The following is a 16,693-nucleotide window of genomic DNA, read 5'->3' as shown; positions in this document are numbered from 1 at the left end:
ATATAAAACGAATGATTGGATTGGATTGGATTGGTTGGGTAGGTTGGGTTGGTTGATTGATCTGATCCACTTTATTTGTTTAGCACATTTAAACAACAAAACATTTCCAAAGTGCTGCACATAAGATGACATATGAAGAAATAGAAAGGAATTGATTGATTGATTTTTCTGACTGTAATACATAGATTGCTGCCTAAGAACACAAAATGAACAGATCTGACTAAAGTTCTTGGCACAGTTACTGTACATAGTGTAGCTCAAGGCTCTCATGTCTTCGTTTTGGGACAAATCCATCCAAATGCTCGAATATGTTTGGCTTTGTTCATTGTCTTTGGTGTATTCTCAACAATGTGTGGTGTGTAGCCGCACAGTGTGTTCAGGACCATGGAGAGTGTCCCGTGGAGACTGTCCCATTCAGCTCCCCTCCCTCCGTGGGACACTATCATGTTGCTCTCCTCTCCGCAGACAGCTGTGGAGCCGTTATTTTGATCACTGAACAAAGCACTGTGTGGATCCCTACCTCAGCACATGTACACTCTTTGTCTCTCCGTGTGGTTTATGTGTGAGTAAAAGACTGCGCAATGCAACTGCTCTCATGTCGTAGGAAGTGTCCATGTTTGGTTCCTTATCAACATCTATTCTGATGACCCAAATGAAGACCTTAAAGCAATACTAAGTAACTTGTTTACCTTAATCCTAAATCCTTTTCGTAGTCTCTCTGGGGGTAATATAAGTGTTGATGGGATGATTGGGGGTCTTGGGGGTCTTCCCCCTGGTGTCTCTGGCCAGAAAACCACACTTGCAGCTTTCCTGCACCGGGTCGGAGGCCCCAATACACACTAATGGATTCACGAAGAAGAAGCTAGCAGGCTAGCGGGCAAAGCTAACTGCGGGCTAGCGCCACTTGAACAGGATTTACAGCCAAGTTTGAGTGAAAAAAAAATAGCTCCATTGTGTAATTGGATGTACAATATCCCTCTCTCCCTTTGTCTTTTCTGTCAGCGTAGTATATATTGTCAGTGACAATAAATACTCATTATTGTCACTGACAATAATTGTCACTGACAATAATGAGTAAAAAAAACGTAACATGCTATGACAGCTGCAGTGGCACTTATGGCCTCTAGGGACATGAGTTACTTAGTACTGCTTTTAAACATTTTACAAATTGAATAGATTTTGTCAAATAGACCGCCTTTGATGAAACATAAATAATATAAATAATACATTTTTACAATGTTCTTCAATCAAAATCCTCGGCACCATGGCTTTGACCAATGAGACGAGCTTCCCAGTGAATCGGCCTGTCGGGTTCAACCAGGAGGGAAGGGGAGGGAGCTTTCGAAAATCTTTTTCTCCTTCTCCTCATTTTGCAAACTCGGAGCGATTTCGTGGTCCAATCAGGAACGCATTGTTTAATTTTAAAATCAGTCTCTTCGCACAATCACTTTAAGTATACAAGAGCCCCATGGAGAGACATTCAGTTCACTACAGACGACGTTATTTTACTTAGCTAACTGCAGCTGAATTTTTATTATTGCTTCCAATGTAATTAATCTTGCAGCCTTTGTATCATGTTGGCCAAGGATGGGTATAACAGCGGGTATAAAAAACTAAGTTATGAAGAAATGGTTTTGATTTTAATGGACGTTATTGACAATGCCACTGTTTTATATTGAAAAAAATAGTTTTGATTACAATCATTTGTACGCTGACAACCAAATAATTATAATTGGCTTAATATGTGTGCACACGGTCATAATCACAGTCAAACAGAAAAACATGCCCAATGTTAACTAGTGCACAAACTGTGAGAAAGAACCAACAAAGCAAAGCAGACTGTAGAACGGGCAATTTCTCAGCATCGTCAGAGAACAGAGCGTCCTGTCCCTCCTCATTCCTGTTTCTGGTCAGAAAGACTGTAATTCTCCTGGGCCAAAATCACTCGGGAAATACTCATTCCCCCTGTACGCTGCTGTCCTCAGCCCTCGGAGTACCTATCCACCTGATTAAGCTCACATCATCAAGTACAATGTGTTATAACCTAAAATGCACAGCCTTTAGGACAATCTGAATCAGTGTGTAGCCTAATAAAATGCACCAGTTGCATTTTAAGTAGTGTTTTTGTACTTCTGTTGTCTATCAAGCAATTCAGATACAGTGAAACATAAGCAATTGAGGTTTGAAACACTTCGGAAGTGATTGTTGCAGGTCTGGATGGGACTTTACCTTTTACTTAAGTTTATTTGACATATTCACAAATGTGAACATCTCAAAAAGCTTTGTAAATGTGTTTGCCTTTTTGAGTCTTCGCCTAGAAAGATTTTACTTTATTCACAATACTCAGGTCACAGTGCTACAGGGCTACAGCTGAATATTAAAAGGAAGGGATTCTTTTTAACCTTTTGTGGTCTGTAGGTTAAAACTAAAAATCCATTTGCAAATGGCATCAATGAGTCCGAGAGACTTCAGTTTATGAATGAGCCTCGAAGGAACAAGAGTTAAAGCAGAGCTGTAGTCAATAAAAAGCATTCTTGCTTGGGATTTTTCCTTGTCCAAATGTTCATACACAGAGTACAAAGCAAATGAAATGGCGTCATTCACACTCCTGTTCTGTATGTAAGGAAAAACAGGGACTTGAGCCACAGGCCGATAGTCATTTAAGGTTAATGACTGTGTCTCTGATGAACTCATTGTGAGTGTTGGTTTGCCACAGGGTTGTATTTTCAGTCCTTTGCTGTATACTCTTCTAAACACACTTCTAAAACCTTTGAGTTGGTCTTTGATTTGAGATGAACATTGCTGAAAAATAAAAATGTCTTGGTGTGTTCTTGTAAAAAAAAAACTTGAGTTGTTCAAAAGTCTAGACAGTGGCTTTTCTTATTCTGCGTAAATTGAAAGAATTTTCCCCTGAATAAGCAGATTCTTTTACATTTCTACTGCTGTAGTTTAGAATGGCTTCTCACTTCTGCACAAAGGTCCAAGTAGCTGCACATTTTTCCCAATGTGGTTTTATACTCTAAATGGCAAATAAACTGAATCTGAATCCTGAATTTTGTTTGTCAGTATAAAGTGCATTTCATGTTTACAAGTCCCAAGGTCTATTGTTATGTGCTACATCAGAGAAAACAAAGCAGGAGTGACTTGACTTTCACGAGTAAAGTGCAGAGCAGGAAGTAATACATCTTGACCAGATGACAGCTCTGGCTCTATCTCAGTCATATCCTTGAGTCCCAATGGTATTTATTTGGATTTATGCACAGATGAAACCTAATATGAGCGAGAGGAAAAGTGCTGCATGACGGTGAATTGGGTTATGCAAATGCGGCACAGTAATAATATGATTTTACTTCCCCTGTCCCCATCCATACCTCGGACTTGCTACCGCGCCAATTTTAATTTAACGGGATTTACATAAGCACCTCTTATTAGCTCGCTCCCTGTTGACTTCACACTGATGACGGCAATGGCACCGGCAGAGTCGCACTCTCAAGCTGTGGGTGTGGAGGCAACTTCGCAACTTCAGCAAGTTTGATCATGTCAAAAAAAAATTGCAATGATGTGTTGAGTAATTAGATTGATTAATCCAACACTGAATATATAATAAATAATATTAATATTTTACTATTTCTTAACCGTGTGTTTTTTTCCATACCTGACAGTCTGAACTGCTCAATTCCTGCAGTCAGGTCGTGTTGCCCCGATGTGTCTGGTCAGCTGATTTACACCGTTTTGGGCGAAGTTTTTCTACCAGTGAAGATAGGGAAACAGCGCCATCTGCAGCCCTACTTCAGCTTCCCATGCGTGCGAAAGTGGAAAAGCCACCCATATCCCAGTTAACTGTCCCGGCCCGGGGTCACCTCCTTTATACAGCTAAGGTATATGTTGTCCTATGTCCTGATAATTTTAGCTCCATCCCGTTGCATAAAGGCCTTTTTATAGTTGAGCGGCCGGTCCGCCCACCGCAACCCCGTCCGCTTGACACTAGACAGAATTGTTCGCACTTCTTCATTTATTTATTTTTAAAAGCACTAGGTCATAGAAACAATGTATTCATGAGAAATAACTTGGAAGAGGGAGATTTGTTGTGTGTTTCCTTGTTCTGTGAAAGGATCAACCAATCACAGCTCTTGCGTTCTGCCGCACTTGCTGTGGAGTCACCTTGTGCGGCAGGTGCACATCCCTGATTGGCTCCCACGTGCGTCCAGCACGTAAACGCGGAGTTGCCGCTGAAGAATAAAAGTGCCTTGATACGTATTATTATACGTCTCTTCATAATGCAAGTAGAACGTTCTACCGGTCATTACTTTCTGATAGAGGGCCTCTGAAAAAAATAATGACCGTTGGCAACAGAGTTCGTGCTGGTAATACAGGACTTTCATATCACTCCGCCCTGCGAGAGAAGTTGGGTAATCGCTCGTGAGTTTAAGGGAGTCCGACTTTCAACTTTGCCAGAGATTCAACACCATTCCTCCTGTCTAACTGCACCTTATTGCTAGCTAGGCTAGCTAGGCTAGCAATAATCTAGGCTAGCAATAAGTAGCTAGAAAAGACGAAGAAAAGACTTGCAAACCTGGAACATGCTGTGCAGGACCGGGCACTCGCGAAAAGACTCTGGAGTGAAAGCCGGTAAGAATCAGTGCTGTTTGTACAAGAACTGTTTTTTGCTGAGCTGCTGTGTGTGCTGTGCTATTTACTCCCCCTCTGATTTAATGTACACGGTTGTCAGGTTTATATTTGCTACAGTTAAACATAATTTGTTATAAATTGGAAACTAAATTAGAAAATTCATGGTATTGTGTTAAATATCTATTCTTTGGTTAAAACTATATGCAAAAGCAAAACCTAAATTATTGCTTAAAATCATACTTGGTAGTTTATTATAAATGTATTTCATTATAAATATTTATGCTAAAAACATGGTTAGACTAAAATACTTCACTTACTGTGTAATATTACGAGCTAAACTCATTGATACTTGCCTTCAATTTATCTGTGAAATATTACTTACTATTGCAAATATAAAAAGTCATGTTGAATTGTTTATTGTTGACCATACTTACACTGGTGTATTTTTTTGTGTACCTTTGTTTAAGGTTTTACTACTACTACTACTACTACTACTACTGTTGTCATTATTTATTCAACATTTCCCCCTAAATCTATGACACCACAGCCTTTTCAGGGGGATCCACTTGAGTCGTATTCGTCCCAGAACAACAAATTCATGTTTTCATGTTTTCTCAGAAGGTGGGCCCTGATCACTGAGCACCCCACAGACCACAGCAGCGATGGGAGGTCTCCTCTGGTAAAACTCCAGGCCCTGTGTGTTTCTCTGTGAACTGGAGCACATTTCAAACACACCTCCTCCTCTCTGCCTAACCTACACTCCTGTGCTGTTTGGATTGAGAGAAAAAGATGACCTAAAAACTTCCCCACATGGAAGGTCTTGGTATCCTGCCGAGGAATCAAATATTTACCACATGGAGCAATGCTTTCATTGCAATAATGAGCAACAATTTAAATGTGTTGGTGGCCCCGCACAATAACTAATGTTGACAACACACGAGTGGCTTAAGCCCTCTAACCCTATTCCATATACTCCCTGCAATAAAGGTGCTTTTTTTCAATGGCATATTTCAATGATATGATCCATTTCAATGAAAAAGAGATCAAGCCATCTATACTTCTAACAGCATAGGAAAAAAAACACACAGCGGGGGTAAGCTGTCAATGGGGACTGCTGCACGTAGCCAGTGTAACCCATTTCCATAACCTTTGCGTTGGTTTAGTCAGAAGTCAGGACTGAACCATTAGCCAATAGGTTGATGGAGTAATTCGAGAAACTTGTGGAGAGCCTGAGGGAATGTAAACTTCACTCAATCAGGGAATAAAGATGGGCAAAAGTGCAGCATACATCCTTTTAAAAGTCCAATCTCCTTAAATAACCCGGATCCTGGTAGGTGCGGTTGATTACAGTGTATTGTCAATGTGAAATGTGCGCCATTACATGCATTCAATTACTGCAAATAGCGGGAGGTGCGGAAGAGCGGTGTTGATCAGTAATGTCAGTTGCTCAGAGTGGCGTGAACGCGGCGTGAGGAGGCAGTGGATTCCAAACAAGAAAATGTATAGATCATCTGAATTTGGAACAACAAAACCACCACTACTACGTCATAAAGACACAAGTGAAATGGTAGCATTGTCTGGAAAGAGCAGGACAAGCTTTATGACGACACAGCAGCCGCGGTTTGAAATGCCTTTCCCGAGCCCAGGCATTCGGATCAGGGGAATTATTCGCTTCAATCGGTCAAATGAAGACACATGACCGACGATTTTGGCTGTGTGTCATATGTCACCTGTCAATCATTGGTTTGATTGGTTGAAGGAAATGATTGCGCATCATGGCTGAGATCCAGGCTAACCGGCGTCCTCTGCTAATTTGTTGGCATCTATTCCGCCTCATTTTGGTCCAAATTGCTAAGGCAACCTTTCACGCAACAACTGTTCACCATTTTATTTTTTATATTTTATATTATATTTATATATTTTACCATTTTAATAATCACTCAGCGTCCCACCAAGACGGGCAATGACGTCGACCCTCCACAATGGCGCGTTCCTGGACCGAATGCAACGTCACAATTTTATGACCAATAAACTTATGAAAACACGGATGCAATAAAGGACACACTCATGTAACTGCAGTGTCTATATTAAGCTCATGCATGAACGGCACTTTGGACCCGAATTAATACCTTTTTGAGTGACAGTGCAGGATTGTAGAGCCAGTTGTGGTGAAAAGGTATGGGCTCATTCTATACATTAGGACATTACTGGAACATGTTGGGGGAGGAAAATACTTAATTTTTACATTTTTAAACTCTGTATTGCTGGGTTGCAGGTGACATCACAATATTCTAAAGGCCTATAGCATTATATAGAGGAAAGATTATTTTGTTTTTGAGGAAATTTTTGGTCTTGGAGAGATCATGGACCCAGTGACTGATATTAATAATATATTTTTTTATCTTTTATCTTTATCTTTTTAGCTACGACTTGTGAAAGTGTAATATTATTAATAGGAAAAACTGGCTCCTGCCCCCTGTTGGGTCCGATGACATCATCATATTCTAGAACCTGCAACCCAGCAATAGTCCCTTTAAGTGGTAAGTTTCAGAGAAAGGTAGTAAAACTATTCCACTTACACCAAAGTACGAGCAAAGAATCAGGAAACTATTTTCATTCACCTTTTTGTGCTTAGCAGCAACAGCGCTGAGTTTTTTTTTCTCCACAGAATTACACAGCAGTGGCTCTGCTTGAAGTGAACACATGCAACTGACTGATTGCAAGCATTTCAAGCTGCCAAATAGAAGCGACAGCGCGATTCATCATGTTGGGTGTGTAGGCACTAGGGCTGAAAGATATATCGTTATCGGACTGATATCGAAATATGACCATTCAAAATATTACAACTGAAAAAGCAAGATATAAACGATATAGATTTTCATCAGTAAAACTACACTCTTTTGTATTATGATTTTATTATTCTGAAAAATGCTTAATTTTTGCGTAACCCATAGTTATATTGTATCGTATTGATATCGAGATATATAATTTTTGTCCATATTGTTCAGCCCTAGTAGGCACCATCAGTCATATTGTCAGCATCCTCACACAATTGCCCAAGTCATTTTAGTTACTGCGGCATCTTTTGGTATGACAGACTCAACCACCCAACCACCCTAACCCTAACAAAACAAAAACATCTTCTGTGTAAGTCAGCTCGATATGGGTTTCAAAGTTGTTTTTTCCCCCCATTTTCTATTTTCACACGTGCAGCAAGAAAAAACATTCATTTCCAAATCATCTGAGTTATAGAGGCCCGAGAGTTACACTGTGACTGATGCTGGCAGTAATTCTCTGAAAGCTGTGGGATCACGAGAACACATTTGCATATGTGTGATGGCCCCGCACAATGACTAATCTTGACAACACACGTGGACTCACTGCACACCAGTGGCTTAAGCCCTCCAACCCAATTCCACATACTCCCTGCAATTAAGGTTCTTTTTTTGGATTACCAATGCTCAGCAGAAGCCTGATAAAACAGCTGCATTGCAAGCGCCGGAAATAGCCTCTATTATTGTGTGTGCCGAGCCACCAGCGGTACCCATCCAAAGCCTCTTTTTCCTGACGGTGAGGTAATACAGGCACAGTGGGGGTGTAGTATTAGCGCCAGCCACAAGGGGGTAGAGGTCCGCTGCTGGTCTGTAGCACGGTGTGGAAGCGATTGGAAGGAGTTTAGGGAGAGGCTTAAGCTATGATTTGAAATGCCTTGTAAACATGTCAAAGATGGTTGTTAAAGATGATAGTAAAAATGAGGAAGCCACAGTGCAAATGTTAATGAGTGAATATCTCAACACACACGCACACACACACACACACAATCTTGTACTTCTATCTTAGTGAGGACACATAGACATAGACATAATGCATAACCCAGACCCTTACCCCTAACCCTAATCCTAACCCTAATCTTAACCCAATTCTAACCCTAAAACTCTCAAAGAGTCCGTCAAAGAAGTGAGGACCACCCAAAATGTCGCACACACGCGCACAGACACGAAGGTCCCGGGTTCGATTTCCACCTGGACGGGGCCTTTCTGTGTGTAGTTTGCATGTTCTCCCCGTATCTGCGTAGGTTTCCTCGGGGTACTCCGGTTTCCCCTACCACTAAAAACATGTGCAATAGATGAATCCTCTAGCCAGGTGTGTCTGACCACCAGCCTGGCTCCACATCTGGGTCCTACGGGTTGTCCAGCGGCGTCAAGGGATGGGTTAAATGCAGAGGACAAATTTCATTGTACAGTCCATGTATAATGACAGACAAGCCATACACACATGCAAGTTACTGACAGCAAGGGATAGTGATTCCCTCCAACAGGGTTTGGGGATAGAAGGTCCATACTTAAAGAAAAGCAGTTATCCACCATGTTGTGATAGCTACCTCTGTGTGCACAAACAAAAAAGTCCCAATTTTGTCCAGTCTTGATTTGAGTCCGTAGCATCTTGGTGTGTTGAGATTATAGTGGCAGACTCCACACACTCTAAGACGGCTGTTTACAACCTCCTCAGCGGACCATAAACTTAATATGTGGTTAATTAACAAGGCAAGCTGTTACCAAGATACATGCCTCAGTGCTTCATGAGATTCAACGGTGGAAATATGCTAAGAGTAACAAATCAGAGGTGGTTTACGATAAGGTAGCTGAAAGTGGAGTTACTTTATTACTCAAGAGTGTCACACTGTCAGGTTTATCATCTTTACACCAGTAAAGATCCACATTTTTGACCACATGTTCCAAATTTTAAAACTGCTAAACAGGACACTCTTGAGTTCACTTCAGGAAACACGTGCGGTGTGAAACAGTCCTAAAGCTATTTCCATCTATAATCCAATGGACTCACAGAATAATGAAATTAACCTTAAACAATGAGTCATCAATACCCTACAGTTTACCAATTTACACTTTCCTCAAATTACATTTACCAACAAATCTACAAGCAAATTCACATGCAAGAATTTTCCTACGTTCACTCACTGCACACACTGACATAATTTATCATTTACACGTACGTATGACTCAATTAAAGGGACTATACGGAGTTTAAAAGTGTTACCACAACTGCCTCTAAAATCCTGCTCTGTCACTCAAAAACCTGTTACTTCGGGTCTGAAGTGCCGTCATGCATGAGCTTTATATAGAATCTGCAGTTACACATAAGACCTGAGGTGGCAGTAGTGAGTATAAAAATGGCCAACTTGCATCCAGTCCCTTTAAGATTCGAGTTTATCACAGACAGCAAAATATGCAAGCAACATATACATTTTTATTTATTTATGTAAAATATCTTTGTACATATTATTTTACAAAGGGATCCCAGTAATAATTTTCATCAAGTTTTTTCTTTGTGTCATTTTAAAAGTTGTAAGACAGCACTTCTTTAAAACATGATGTTTTTTTTTAAGATTCCATTAAACTACATGTGAAATGCTAGCTACTCTCAGAACCTGTATTTAAATATTAAGACTACGTCCACTTGACCTGGTTGGTTCACGATGATGATTGAGACAAACATTTTTCTGGTGTTCAGCATGAATCAATAGTCCCTGAGCCAGTTGTGCAGATGATAAACCAGCTGTGAGATCAGCTGGGACTCGGGAGCTTTAGTTCCGATTCACATGCATAATTGTGTACTTGTGTGCTACCACTTATATAAAATGTACTGATCTGAGATCTGACATGCTTTCTCTGCTTTGCATTGTGAACTGTTGGGGGCAGCACAGGTCAGTAACAAATGTGGGCTCTAACTATGCCGAGCTCTAATCACTTAATATCCATCTCCACCAGGGGCTGTCCAAGCAACATCAAGTGATCAGAAAATGAAGAGGGTGGGAGTAAAGGTACTTAAAAAATGATATATATAATATATACAGTACACTACCGTTCCATAGTTTGGGGTCACCCAGGTCAGTTCTATAGCTTCTCTAATCAGCACCACAGTTCTCAGATGTGCAGCATCATTGCACGAGGGTTTTCTAATCATCATTACCCTCAAACACGATTAACACAATTTACCATTTGAACACTGGAGCGATGGTTGTTAGAAATGCACCTCTGCACACATATGTAGGTATTCCATTCAAAAATCACTCGTTTTCAGATGGAATAGGCATCCACAACATTAACAATGTCTAGACTGTATTCATGATTAACTGAATATTATCCTCATTCAAAAAAATCTGAGCTTTTCATTCAAAAATAAGGACATATTCTCATACTCTCATATATATATATATATATATATATATATATATATATATATATATAAATCCGTACATAGATTAAAATAAGTAAAAGTAGAGATGCATCTTTTTACGTACAAATTCTAACAGAAGTAGAAGAAAAAACAAAAAAGCAAATATTTGCTCTGAGAAAGGTTCTCTCCAGCTCGTGTGATTGTACTGGACACACTGGTGTTCCACATTGGACTGAACTCCATACATTTGGACCAAATATTGAGGTGAAATTGTGCACTATGTTCCATATTTACACTCATGTATTTTTCAAGGCTGAACAGATGGAGCAGTCTTGGACACAGATTGGGTCTGTAGTGACTTCAAATACATTGTTAATCTGTCCCAGTCAATATTTTATGGCCTTTATATCTTGTGTGTTAGCCTAACTTCAGAACCCAGTGGGATTCCCAAACACCTTTTGACCCACTTAACGCAGAGCCCTGAAATGCTCCAAAGGGGATAACTCTGGCTACTTCCAGGGTTTTCGTAAATAAAACTTAATGGCTCTTTCCAATGAAAACCAACCGAACACTTCGAAGTGTCTTTAAAAGATGTTACATGAACCATTTGAGTCAAAAACAGCTTGGCTTTGGACCTTCACCACATGCGCTCTTCAAAATCTAGCATTGATTTAACTAAACTTTAAATTACTCAATTTAGGAATATTAATCTTGCTTTGAGTGGTTTTCAAAAAAATGTCTTCACTTTACTGCGCGGACGTCAAAGTGCTCCTAAGGTGTTATTACGCCTTACAATATAGTACAGTTCCCCTTTTTCTTCCGCTTACAAAATCGACCTGTTTAATTTTGTGTAACTATACTTGGATCGTCTAACTAGTCACGTAGCCGTATTTAAATAGGGAAAACGTGGAAGAGTTTGATAGCTTCTAATTTCACCCCCCGTTTGACCCCATAGAGGAGAGGAGGAGAGGCTAAATGCTAAGAACATATTTTGTCTTTTTGCGTGACTGAGCACACGCGTAAAGACCAGGCAGGTACACATCAACTCGTCTAAGCTCAAGTGAGAACAAAGGGGGGCCTGTTCCTTTAATTATGATACAATATTTTTTTTTTATTTGGAGTGTGTTCATCACTATTCACATGGTGTCCCCTGTCCCATTCCCCCTGGGGAGTTGTGATCTTCAGCCCTGTCCATGGAGGAACCCCGCCTACAGGGATTGGACAAGAAGAACTGAAGCTCCAGCAAGGACTGAAGTTCTTCTGCGTTCTTCTGTGTCACCCATCTGCTGAGGGACTCGGCCCTGGGTCTCTACAGCCTGTCCGTCCATGGGAGTAGATCTCTCCCTCCGTGGTACTCCATGAGGTTTCTTTTTTCTCCCACTGGGTTTTTGAGTTTTTCCTCGCCCTGTAGGAGAGTCTAAGGACAGGGGACACCTGCGCAGCTCATCACGACTTTATGTTTGCCTGGATACTTCATTGCCTGAACCCTACATTGTCTTGTTTATGGTTTTGTTTCATTGCTTTAATGTTTCAGATAGGGTTTGAGGTGTAGGGGTAGAAATGAGAATTGAGCCTTAAGGCATTTTGGCCGTCATCTTTAAGCCTGCTGTCCCTCCTCCCCAACCTTCTTTCTGTAGAAATATGACCCATAGCTGTATCCATTTAAAGAGCGACATGCAGAATGACAGAAGAATGTAAAGCATGTTCCTCTATAATGCATAAAGTGTGCTGCTCTGTGGTTCAGGAATCCTTTGATATGGGAAGACATGGTGTGAATGGGCGACTGAACGCGGATCTGCAATATTTCAGTACAATCAGGGCTGCATGTGTTTGATTTGGTTAGACTTATGGCTGGTGTGACTATAGTCCTTCGAGGTCTTATTGATGCTATCATATATGGTATCACCAAAGTGTTTTATGTGAAATGGATCCATGTAAATTATCTCCATGTAATGCGCATTACTTCTGGACTGGGTTGTTAACATGGGGCTCAACCACACAGTATCTGCTTCGGATCTGATTCCGCTTATTAAATGATACATGAATCAAAGGTTTTTTATCTCCATTGTGCAAGGGATATTAAAATTACAGTAGATACAGAAGAAAATGTAGGTTTGTAAAGGCCATGCGATTATTCCAATCACACAAACAAAAATGAACATGAGCCGTGAATAGCACATGATTAATGTCTCATTGTGGACAAGCCTTTCCATTATTGCAACACAGCAGCACGTTAGGTATATAGTTACGCCATCATTCACAGTGGTAGTGTGATGATCTATAGTAGGGGCCTCCCTGCTAAGTACATTTCGATGGGGGCCAAAATACATGGATATTGCCGGGGTCCATAATCAAAGGCTCCAATAAAATATGTTTTGATTGGGAATGTGCTATTGAGGAAACTTTTTTCAATAAATGAATAAGAATGAGCCTGACAGGACTGTAGCCTCATAAAGAAGGCTTACACTTGTCTTGCACTTTACCAGTCTGTGTCACAAGTGTCTTCTAGTACAGTCACTATAGTCATTATTCATTCACTCCACACTCGGTAATGGTTTAATGAGCTGTTTATATCCTGATCTCTTATTCTGTCAGGGCCCTCTTCTGAACACGAGTGGAATACTTTCCTTTCGTTATTTAAGCTACCCCTAAGTGGCTGGAGTGAGTATTCTGTTTATTTCTTTAAAAAAATCATAAAATTCAGAAACCTTTTTTTTTTTCAGTTTGTGCTCATACAACAGCAATCTTCACATACATACAAACAGAAGCATTAAGCTTACTGTTTTACATTGGGACACTTGGACAGTTTCCATGCAGTACAAATGACCAAACTGATGCCAAATAGCTATAAAGTGTTTTTTTTTAGTGATGCAGTGTTTTACTCTGTTCCATTTCCAATAAAATATGAATAATATCAGCACTGTTCCTTACAATGAGTTTCCATCAAAATGTCAAAGTACCTTTTCTTTAATATAAAACAGCACAATAACACTGACCTTGCGAAAGCTGATTATAAAGAATAAAACATGGCTGGACTTGACCGTGGCCTTAGCCTTCATTGCGATATGTCCATCCATCTATCCATTTTCTAAATAAAAGAGATATTCATCCTGTTTATGCTTTGCTGTGTACCAAAAAGTCTACAAGTCACTTAGCTTTGTACTGAAAAAAAGTATGAAATTAATAGTGTGAGTGTATTATCTTCGGGGGGATAATACACACACACTCTCATGCACTGTAGATGCAAAGGGTTTAATATAAAGTGTGCGACTATCAAAATCTTAAGGTACAGTAAGGTATACTTTATTGTCTCCATTGGGAAATGTGTCCTCTGCATTTGACCCATGCTTCGATGCCGCTGGGTGTGTGGTGCAGCAGCCACACAAAAACATGATTAATAAAATTGCCACATCTTTTTTTTTTTTTTTAATCATGACGATGGCGAAAATAACAAATGGTAACTGCAAAGGATGTGAACAAGATTGTATGATGAAATTTGACATATTTATCTAAAATATTTGTGGATAAGGGTGCACACTTGTATGTGGGGGGAGAATGTGTGTCTTCTCCTCATATACATTGTTTGTCATTAAATCCAGAAATAGAAATGCATACTGACACTGACACATACAAATGCACGTATATCTTCCACAGTGGTCTGTTTTAACTATATCTTAAATCAACACTGGCAGAAGAGCATTGGCACATGTGGTGCTCATTCTGCACTAGTGGCCTAATGCTCGTATGCTCACTCAGTTATATAGGCATCATTGTTTTACAGCTTAAATGGGGCAGTGTCTGCATGCTGCTGTTTTACAGTAAAACTAGAACAGAGCAGCTATTGTTTGTCACCCCTTGGTATCATGTCCACTTCCACAAACACGACCCAAATAGGGGGGGTGCTGTTCAAGGTTAAATAATTAATTTGTATTTAGAGTGCAAAATGTCCAATGCTCTACAAATTCTGTGAATGTGTGTGTGGTATTTTTTCCCCATCACTTTTGATTTATATATATTTTTAAGTGAGGCAGCACAGTGTGTTGATAGACTAGCTGAACTCAAGCACACACATAGGGGTCGCGAGACAAATTTGGGGGGTCGCCAGATGATTTAGATCAAATATACATAATTTCATTAGCATATAATCTAGTGTTTTATTGTAGCATGTGTTTGCTATTGTACCAATGTGCCATTATTTGTTCATAGTTTCATTCATTTTATTTCAGCCATTTGTTATTTTTTCTTTTTTTTTTTTTTTTTTTTTTTTAACGCACCACTCGATGTAGGGGTCACATCATACACTGTACATAATATAATATATATAAATTATAATAATACATTAAAAATGCACATAGATTAAAATTGTGTTGAGCCTGGTAATGACAACTGCAGCAACAAGAACACGGACTATAATACGTGTATTAATGTGCCCTTATGTCATGAAAGCTAGTGAATGTGGCTGATATTTGGCATTGGAAACTGAAAGAAATATATGAATGGTCGCTTTGTTACTTGCTTTGGAGCGATCTTGCAGGAAATAGTAATAGTGTAATAGTGTTTGGTTCTGTTATTATGTGAATAGTTCAAACAGTGGTTGTGAGTCAAAAAGCTGTTCTGAAAGGAAACGAGTTTTTCGTTTTTTGTTTTGTTTTCTTTGCTATTGTTCCTTGTTGTTGTTTTGTTTACACAGATTATACTATGAGTAATGAAAAGTTCATCATTTTGAGTTGGGGGTAGGCGCTTATAAGCTTTTGCTTCAGCCTACTCCTTTTGAGCAAAATGTATGCTCAAATAAATAAATAAAATAAGAAAATAAAAAAGAATTCTATAGGCTAGTGTTCCTATTTTTCACGGTGTGACCCGGGTGGGGTGTCACGAACCCCTTTACCTGTTATAATGGGGGTCGTGGCTCCAAAAGGTTGAGAACCACTGGTATAGGCAATAGTAGGCTATTTAATGGAATTTAATGGAATGGGGACTACGCTTGTCTGCATCCTTTTATTTTTTGGCTCATGTTCACTATCACGTACATAATTAAATTGGACCACCAGAGTTTGATAAAAGTTAAGTCAAAGTTAGTCTTCTTGTTTTATTTTCTTATGTTCTGGTTTGAGGTAAGTTGTAACAGTAGGCCAAGCCTCTAGTGCAGACCACTGTGCCTCCAGTCCGTTTAGATGTGCAATTATGTTGAAGGGAGGGGCTTGCACGGGTATTCACTTTAGTTTTTTTTTTATCACTCTCATGAGCGCTGTGGACCGACTGCAAACGGGCTGCCTCTCTTCTCCGCGGACTCGATTCTATTGCTCAACTTTGCGAATATCAACAGGTAAGACCGTGCCGTGCGCTCGCCTGGCATCAAACCGTGCGTAAACTGAGACGTAGAACTTTACCGCTTTGGCTAACACCATGATGCTTCAGTGGTTATTGACTGGAAAAGTGGACGGGATGTTGCAGCTACGCGCATGGGCTGCTACTTTTTGACCGTGCACTGTTAGCCTCTCGCTCTATTGTGCCGACTTCACCATAAAAGTTTACTGAAAAGGCTCAAATCTTCGTAGCACGCATTTTCGCGAGCGAGTAACTTTTAAATAGGCCAGTAAACAAAGGCCCGCTGCTCTGTGCGCGGATAGCTGAAGATTCTTACCGACATTTATGGAGGGCCAGCCAGGGTTGTCCATATTTCTCTGGGCGCACAAGTTTAGCATCGCCCCAAAGCAGGAAAGATGCAGTTCTCTCCCCCCCCACCACTTAGCGTCTGTTTTACCCCAAATCCTGTTCATATGTGTAAAGGTGTCATCAGATGACGTTACTGCTGCTATTGCTGTTGCTACACTGTAGTATGCAGACAGCTTAAATGGACATGTGGAGC

The 16,693-nt window shown here is 40.1% G+C and overlaps 1 protein-coding gene across 3 annotated transcripts in view; it reads left to right on the top strand.

Moving 5' to 3' along the window:
• Nucleotides 1-16,070: 16,070 nt before the first annotated feature.
• The window catches only part of cald1a (caldesmon 1a), an 88,043-nt gene continuing 87,420 nt past the window's right edge, over nucleotides 16,071-16,693 (top strand). For all 3 annotated transcript variants that reach the window (XR_013792656.1, XM_079552459.1, XM_079552457.1), the window contains exon 1: nucleotides 16,071-16,150. The gene's annotated coding sequence lies outside the window, so the exon portion shown is untranslated. The remainder of the gene's footprint in view (nucleotides 16,151-16,693) is intronic.

The sequence above is a fragment of the Gobius niger genome, assembly GCF_951799975.1.
Source record: "Gobius niger genome assembly, chromosome: 2".
In the NCBI taxonomy this organism is placed as follows: Eukaryota; Metazoa; Chordata; class Actinopteri; order Gobiiformes; family Gobiidae; genus Gobius; species Gobius niger.
Note: the sequence above shows the minus strand (reverse complement) of the source record. Positions and strands in the feature narration are given on the sequence as shown.